This window comes from Gossypium hirsutum, chromosome D02 (genome assembly GCF_007990345.1).
Source record: "Gossypium hirsutum isolate 1008001.06 chromosome D02, Gossypium_hirsutum_v2.1, whole genome shotgun sequence".
Taxonomy (NCBI): domain Eukaryota; kingdom Viridiplantae; phylum Streptophyta; class Magnoliopsida; order Malvales; family Malvaceae; genus Gossypium; species Gossypium hirsutum.
In genome coordinates this window covers 48060880-48068879 of record NC_053438.1, presented here as the reverse complement: position 1 = coordinate 48068879, position 8000 = coordinate 48060880, and the positions used below count along the sequence as shown (strand labels likewise).

The 8000-nt window shown below is 30.2% G+C and overlaps 1 long non-coding RNA gene across 1 annotated transcript; it reads left to right on the top strand.

Annotated features, from left to right (window-relative positions):
* The first annotated feature begins 1976 nt into the window (after window positions 1–1976).
* LOC121214670 (uncharacterized) lies at window positions 1977–5589 on the top strand. The gene is made up of 4 exons (XR_005910281.1): window positions 1977–2022; window positions 2493–2579; window positions 3400–3464; window positions 5259–5589. It is a non-coding gene; the product is annotated as an uncharacterized lncRNA (long non-coding RNA).
* Window positions 5590–8000: the final 2411 nt, after the last annotated feature.

The following is an 8000-nucleotide window of genomic DNA, read 5'->3' as shown; positions in this document are numbered from 1 at the left end:
TTTTAGGGCATATTTGAAAAATGAAATTGAATTAATTTATTATTACTATGGGTTGTTTTGAGATGTTTGAAACTTATTAATTTAATTAAATCATATTATAGATCGGGATTTGAAACAATTGGAAGATAAACTCGGAAAAAGGAAAATTTACCTAAAAGTTCTTGGTGTCATTTCGTTGCCGATTTTGATTAGGTAAGTTTCATATGAGATTTAATTTGTTAATAGTTATTTATTACTGTGTTACTTAATTGCTTGGTAGTATAATTGTTGTAATATAATAATTATTGGCATCGAAAGAACTATAGTACAAAGTACGATATATGTGGCAAATAAAAATGGTTATATGATATGAAACGGTTATGAAATATTAATTGGTTTAAATTACAAGTATATGGTTATTTGATATGTGAACGAAGATGAATAAGTAAATGGTTATTTGATGTGTATGAAAATGTTCAAAAGAATGAAAAAGATTGAATATGTGATATAAGGCCCGTGTGAACTTAGTGAATAGCTAGGATACAAATGACATATCATTAGGGTTCATCAAGCACTATGTGCCGGTGATTACATTTATTAGGTACTTTCTACCGGTGTTATAGTTATCAGGCACTCTGTATCGGTGTTATATTTATCAGGTACTATGTACCATTGATGGATACCATATCGATGGTTAGAATCTAGCATTTGTTGCAGATTCTCGACAGCTTGTGTGAGCAGCATCGAGTAAGGATTAATATCCCTATTATCAGCTTGTGTGAGCATTATTATCCCGTGTATCCGAGGTATACTCGCTATAGTTATCCGGGCGATGAAAATAAACGTGATACGAAATGAAATTGTTTAAATAATGTGACTACTGAATCTGAAAAAGATGCATGAGAATGGAATGACATAAATGTTGTACATGCTGAACGTTTTTTATATAGATTAAATGGTATCATTGGAAGTGTTATTTGATTCGCGTATAATAATCTCACTTGTGGTTGTTAAATTGTGATAACAGGGAACTGTATAGTAGCTAGTCCATTTAATGTTATGTGAACCAATGTGAGTTATAATTAGTTAAATGTGTTTTGGATAGTATTAAAAATAAATTGTTATATTATAAGCCTATGTAATATAATGTATTAACCCCTAGAAGTGTTAAGTGATGTACTTGTGGATGTAACATGAAGCCAAATGATATTCGTACTTGTTACATTAGGTTTTCATAGTTGTATTGTAAATTTATCGAGGTAGGTTAAATGAATTTCATATGAGCTTACTAAGCATTTGTAATGCTTATCTTGTTTGCTTTTTTTTTTTTGGTCTTTGAATCGGTTTTTTTCACGAAACGTGTTAGTAAGATCAACTTGGAGCTCACACTATCTAGTTTCCAATTCGATAATCTTTATTAATTCCAGATTTGGTTATGTGGCATGTATATAGGGTTGTATTTGAGTTAAGTTATTTTAGATGTTCATGATCTTGGTCTAATGATGTTGATGATGTTAGATGATTTGATATTATTATGAGAAATGAAGTAGCAATTGTGTAACAGTCCGATTTAGACCCTAATCGGACATAGTGGTTTCGGGACCACAAATCCTAGTCAAAAAAATATTTTAATATTATTTTGTGTGTTTATTATGTGTGAATTTATATCCATGAAATTTTCGTATTTTAATTTTGTTGTTTGAGTGCCGATTTAATAAAAAAAGGGTTTAATCGCGTAAAATGAAAATTTAGGGGTTAAATCCAAAAGGGTCGAATGGTGGTTGTTCTTTTAATATGGAGTCTTTATTTTGTAATTTAGCCATTTATAAGATAGTGGGTGGCAATGGACTAAAATGACCTTAGTGTATATGTTTTCTATTTTAATTAGTAAAGGTTAATTTAGTAATTGAATAATAATATATATGTGATAATAAATAAATAAATAAATAAAGATATTATGTTCATCTTCTTCACCGAATGTTGAAAAGAAAAAGAGAGTTTGAAAGCTTGAAACATTCGGCCATTGTTGGAGCTTAAATTAAGGTTAGCTTTTGATCGGTTTTTGATAATTTTTACGTTTTTGAGATTGTTGCTTCGTGTTCTTCAAAACCCATGCTTTAATTTTTGGAATTTATGATGATTTTGTGATGTGCCATTGATAATAGTTTGTGATTTTTGTTGGTTGATGGTAGAAAATAAAAGATATGTAATAGATTATAATGTTTGTTTTTGAATTTTTGATGAATTTGATTATTTTGAGTTAAATTGTAAGAAATATTAAATTGAGGGACTACATTGTGAAACAAATGACATGCAAGGACCTATATGAGACTAGGGAATATTCGGCCAAAATACATTGTGATTAATTTGGAATATTTTGTGTTTTGTGCAATTTGGACTGAATTGTAAAAATGTTAAATATTAGGGGTAAAATGGTAAATTACCCATTTATGTGTTTTTGGATGAAATTGAATGAAATTATTTTTAAATGAGTTAAATTTGAATGTGTTTAGATCAAGAATTAAAGAAATCGGACTTGGATCGGGAAAAAAAATAAAGTCGACGATTAATCGTTCCGTTCCGGTTTATCGCTATCCGAGGTAAGTTTATAATCAAATAGAAGTTATAATTTTGAATAAATATTAGTTATATATGTCTAAATGAAAGTATGCAAAAAAATATATAGTTGAATATGTTTTAGTCGAAAAATAAAAATAGACGTGAATGTGATTTATCAATATTTAGCACTAAGTGTGCGAGTATGGGATAGCTACAGCTATATGAACGGCACTAAGTGTGCGAAAATAAAATGACAATGTTGAATAATGGGCACTAAGTGTGCGAAATTAAAATGATGATGTTGAATAACGGGCACTAAGTGTGCGATACTGAGAGCATTTTGGTTAGATGAGAAAGAGCACTAAGTGTGCAACTTCATTATGGTCTCAACCAATTATTTAGTACATGATAGGTCAAGTATGCAATGGTTGAATAATATATGATATCAAGGTAAGTTAGTTACTTAAACTGTGATAAGAAAATTTATATGAGGTAAATGAAAATATATGAGTATATGAAGGTCTATATTCGGCCAAATGGTAAGTATATGAGATATTGTAATTGTGAATTATATGCATCTATATATGAATGAGTACATTTGGTAAAGAGTGGGTATATGATTTGAAAGTGAAAAAAAATAAGTACGTTTTTATTTACATGTATATTCGGCTAAGTTGAAATTGATTCATAGTTACATATTAGATAATTAAATTTTGCAAGCTCGAATGTATATATATATGAATATGATTGCATTATTCGATTTTGTTATTGAATTATTAACGTCATTGAATTGTTTAATTGCTTATAACTTACTAAGCTAAATTAGCTTACAATGTGTTGGATAATTGTTTTGATGTATAGATTTTGGTGATCGCGACGTGTTCGGGGATCGTCAGCTAAGCTCATCACACTATCGATATCTTTTGGTATTTTGCTAAATTTTTGAATTCGGTCATATGGCATGTATAGACTAGTTTTGGATTTTAGCTTAATTTGATAGTGTGTGTGTGTATTAAAGCCATGCGAAAATGGCTTAATGTCCTGTTATGTTTGTTTTGGATTGGATTATGAATCATACATGACTTGATAATAGTTTAGTATTTTATGGGTAATATTTCACATGCGAATATTACGTGTGGTTTATTTGGTTGGTATCAAAGTGAATATATTATATGATCTATAATAAATGTAATTTTAAAAGAAAAAATGTTAATGTCTATGTACATGTTTGTGGTTGTTTATTATGTTTGATAGGTTAAAGAGATTACAAAGAATTATAAAAGTGATATTTGTTTTGTATCTTGGATTAATAAAGTATTGAAATAGAATATGGAATTAGGAAGTGAATTATGTTGAGCATTTGTGAATATGCATGAAAATGGTTATTTCGTTTATATGCTGTTAAAATGGTATATGGTTTGATGTTTAAACATTGGCTTTTGTTTGATAATTTGATTGGTAAAAATAGGTTGTTTTGGTGATTAATGTAATAAAAATAAATTATATACTTATAATAAGACATGAATTTTGGTTGTATAATTAGAACATGTATATTTGTTTTACATTTGGGAATGAACTGATTTGGTTATAGGAGAAGCTAATTACCGAACACACGTTAAATTATTTTGGACATTTTTTTAAAAGAGATGTATCTGCAGTTTGACATTAGTATGTATAAAATACTTTTATTGTATAATTAAATTTTGGTAAATAATACTTGGCTAATCATAATTTCAAATTATAAGAAATTTTATTTGGCTTGTATATTCTTTTCGAAAGGGTGAATTAACAAATTTAGTAACTATGTGACTTGATTATTATAACGTAATTAGTTACTCTATTTTATTTAAATAGGCTTGGTCATATTAATATAAAATGCTATTGATTAAATATTTTATGTGCAATGATTGAGTTTTTTTTATTTATTTATTATATCTTTTATTATTAATGCTGATTATTAAATTATGATTGAATATTTAAATCTGTTTGTAAATAGTTAAGTTTGTTGTGGTTACAAAAGTAGTACTGATCTTGAGTGAGAAAGAATGTTTAATAATTATGTCAAATCGTGCTATGTCCGGTAATGCCTTATAACCCTAATCTGACGACGGATACGGGTTAGGAGTACTACAAACTGAATAGCCTACTTGAAATGTGATTTACTCAAACTAATGGATATGCATATGTAACCATATGTTTGAAATTATATATGGATGTTAAAATGATATTTTGGCTAAGGTGGTAACTTTATGGTTATGAATGCTTATATATATGAAAGGTATGAATCTTGCTTCAAAGGTTAAACCTTATGGAAATCATGAAATGGATAAGTTTGGGCAAGCATGTGTAATGGAAAGGTGTATGCTTGAGACTTTGTGTAATGTCTGGTTGAAGTAAAATTTGAATTAGTCATATTAGGCTATAAAGTAAGTGCTTATAAGTTCCATACTTTGATAAGGTATGTTTTTACATGAATGATTGATGAATAATGCTTGAATAGTGGTGTCAATGATGACATATTGGTTAGGCACTTAGGATGAATGGTTCATGTTGTATTTTGGTATGTTTTTGGTGTCTTTTAACAAGCTGAACAAGGTTCCATTGCATGACTTGAGGCTTAAGTGAACCTAGGTTGTGTTTGCTTGTTTTGGAAGGCATTTTAGGCACACACGGTCTATGACATAGTCTGCCACATGGTCGTGTGTCATAAACGGGTGCAGGGCACGACCATATGGTTTGTTTAATTTTGGTGCAGGATAATCCACACAGCCTCAGAGAGTTATACGGCTTGGCAACATGATCGTGTGAACCAAAATTACATGGCATCAGATTGTTACACAATTTGGCAACACGACCAGATCTTGACTCATACGACCTCATGCTTGTCACATGGCCGTGTGACCCTTGTTTTCACTTTTTACCTATCTTTTTGTAAATGTTTAAGATTAGTCCTGATTTGTTTTTGGGTTGGTTTAAGAGTTTCCTAAGCTCGATTAAGGCTCAGTTTTGTTTAAAAATCATACGATACTTGTATTAATAATGCTTTGTGGTTTGATTAATTATTTATGTTGAATTATTGAATGATAATGATGGTTAACTATTGTAATACCTTATATAGCTCAGTTCAGGTGATCGGACCGGGTATAAGATGCTAAATGTCTCAAGACATAAAGGCTATGTCTCGAGACATGTTTCCCCTATTTTAGACCCCTATAGCTTTGAAGTTGTTTATCTTGAGACAAAGGGCTCTTGTCTCGAGACAATAGCCTTCAAGTCTCAAAACCTAGTAGTCCATGTCTTGAGACATGTTCAACATTTATGTATAATCTTGAAAATTACTACTACTTTCATGGATGTTGGATGCATCCATCCTCGCCCCACCCCACCCCATCCCATCTTGCTACACTTTAATTTAATTTTTGCTATTTATCTTTAACATTTTCAAATATTTTTGAAGTCAAATAAATATTTAAACATGAAATATATAAAATTTTCTATAATACATTATTACCCTTCTAATAGTTATATGTTCAAGGATGAAATAGTAATTTTATATAGTGGAGTGGGGTGGGGCAAGCAATTACCATAATCACTCTATACCCACTGTCCAAGAGAAAAAAAATCCATCCCACGCTGCCCCGTATCCACTTTTCAAAAAATAAAAATATACTCCATTTGGAGCGGATCGGTTTGAAATCCATTGAACGATTTGGGTTTTTCCATCTCTAAAATAGGCACCAACTCGATTAGGGAAGTTACACAAATGTCTTCCCGTATTTAAAATAAGTTATATTGTTCAATTGTATTTTAGTCTTTTCCATTTAAAAAATCAATAGGGTAAACTACATTGATAGTCACCTAACTATAAAAAAATTCATTTTAGGCACTCAAAATAAAAAATTTACAGTTTAGGCACCTACGTTACATAGTTCAATCATTTTCACCCTATTAAAATCTCGTTAAAATCTCAAATGTAAATCTAACATGGCATTTTTCTTTTAAATTTTGATTTCTTTTATTCTTTTATTCCTTTTTCTTTCTTTCTTTCCAGTTTATTCTTTTATTTTCTTTTCTTTTATCACTATTTCATTTTTCTTCCCCATCTTCTTCTGGCCTGAGTCTTAGTCGATTGGATAGCTCCTCTACTGGTGCTCCAATGAACAAAACCACCACCAAATGACAAGTCTCCACACCCTCTATCCATCCTTCAGTTTAGATTTTCCCAAAAAGCAACCAAAACCTACAAAACTCCAAGAAAATTTTTGAAGCTAGAAATCTCGATCCATAGGCGTCCACTATTGGATCATCACAAGCCTGAGATATGTTGTTCTCCTTGACCCCTTCTCTACTTTCATCATTCGGATTTTTTATTTTCTTCTTACTCTTTGTCTTTTGCTTGATTTTTTTCTCATTCTTCCTCTATTGTAGAGGCTTTTTTATTTTCTATTTGCTCTTTTCAGTTTGTGGTTTGATGGTTGTCAGTATGTGTGGGGTGAAGATTTGTTCGCGATTTGGATTTTTAGTTCTTCCAGAGTCGGTCGTGCATTGATTCTCCAAGCTTCATCTTACTTTCCAGAAAGTTTGCTTCTTATTGGAGGATTGCTTGCAAGAATGAGAAAGGCTATGGATTTTAATGAAGTTGGAGATGGTGAACACTCAATTCCGAGTGCTTATTAGGACCGTTACCTTTAGCTTCGAAGTTTTTCCATTAAATTTGATGGATGTTTGCGATGAAGTGAAGGAATTGATGGGGTTGGTAGTGAAGCAAACACAAAAGGCAAGAATCGAAAATGACCCCAGCGATGAATGAGCCATGAGACCAGTTCTTACGGTTTTGGACTAAAATGATAATTTATTACATAAATTTTTAAAGTTATTTACCTCATTTAAATTAAATTAAAAGTTTGGGGGGACTAAAATGATAATTTTTTAATGAGTAACAATGACATAGGTTTTACTTTAATTACATGGAAAATCAAAATTTAAAAGAAAATTTCATGTTAGCTTGTCGTTAGTGATTTTAACGGGAATGACCAAAATGATCGAACTATGTAAAATGGGCATTTAAATTGCAAAATTTTTTATTTTGGGTGGTTAAAATAAAAAAAATTGTTATAGTTGAATGACTATTTGTGTAGTTTACCCAAAATAATAAATAATTGGTGGGATTTGACTTCATGACATTTAGGTCAGTAAAATTTAAACTTTACCACTCAACCAAAATTTTATCTTAAAATAATACGTTTTAATTTATTATGCACACTTTATTACCTTCATCAATTGTATATCTATACTATTATTTAAGTCTTGACTCAGTTAGTATCACAAATCAATAGGGCACTAACTTGGTTAGAGATCTTACGAAAATGTCCTTATGTAATTAAAATAAGTTATATTTAGGTACTTTAGTCTTTTTGTGTTAACAAAAATCAATAAAAATATGCATATTATAAGATTTGAAC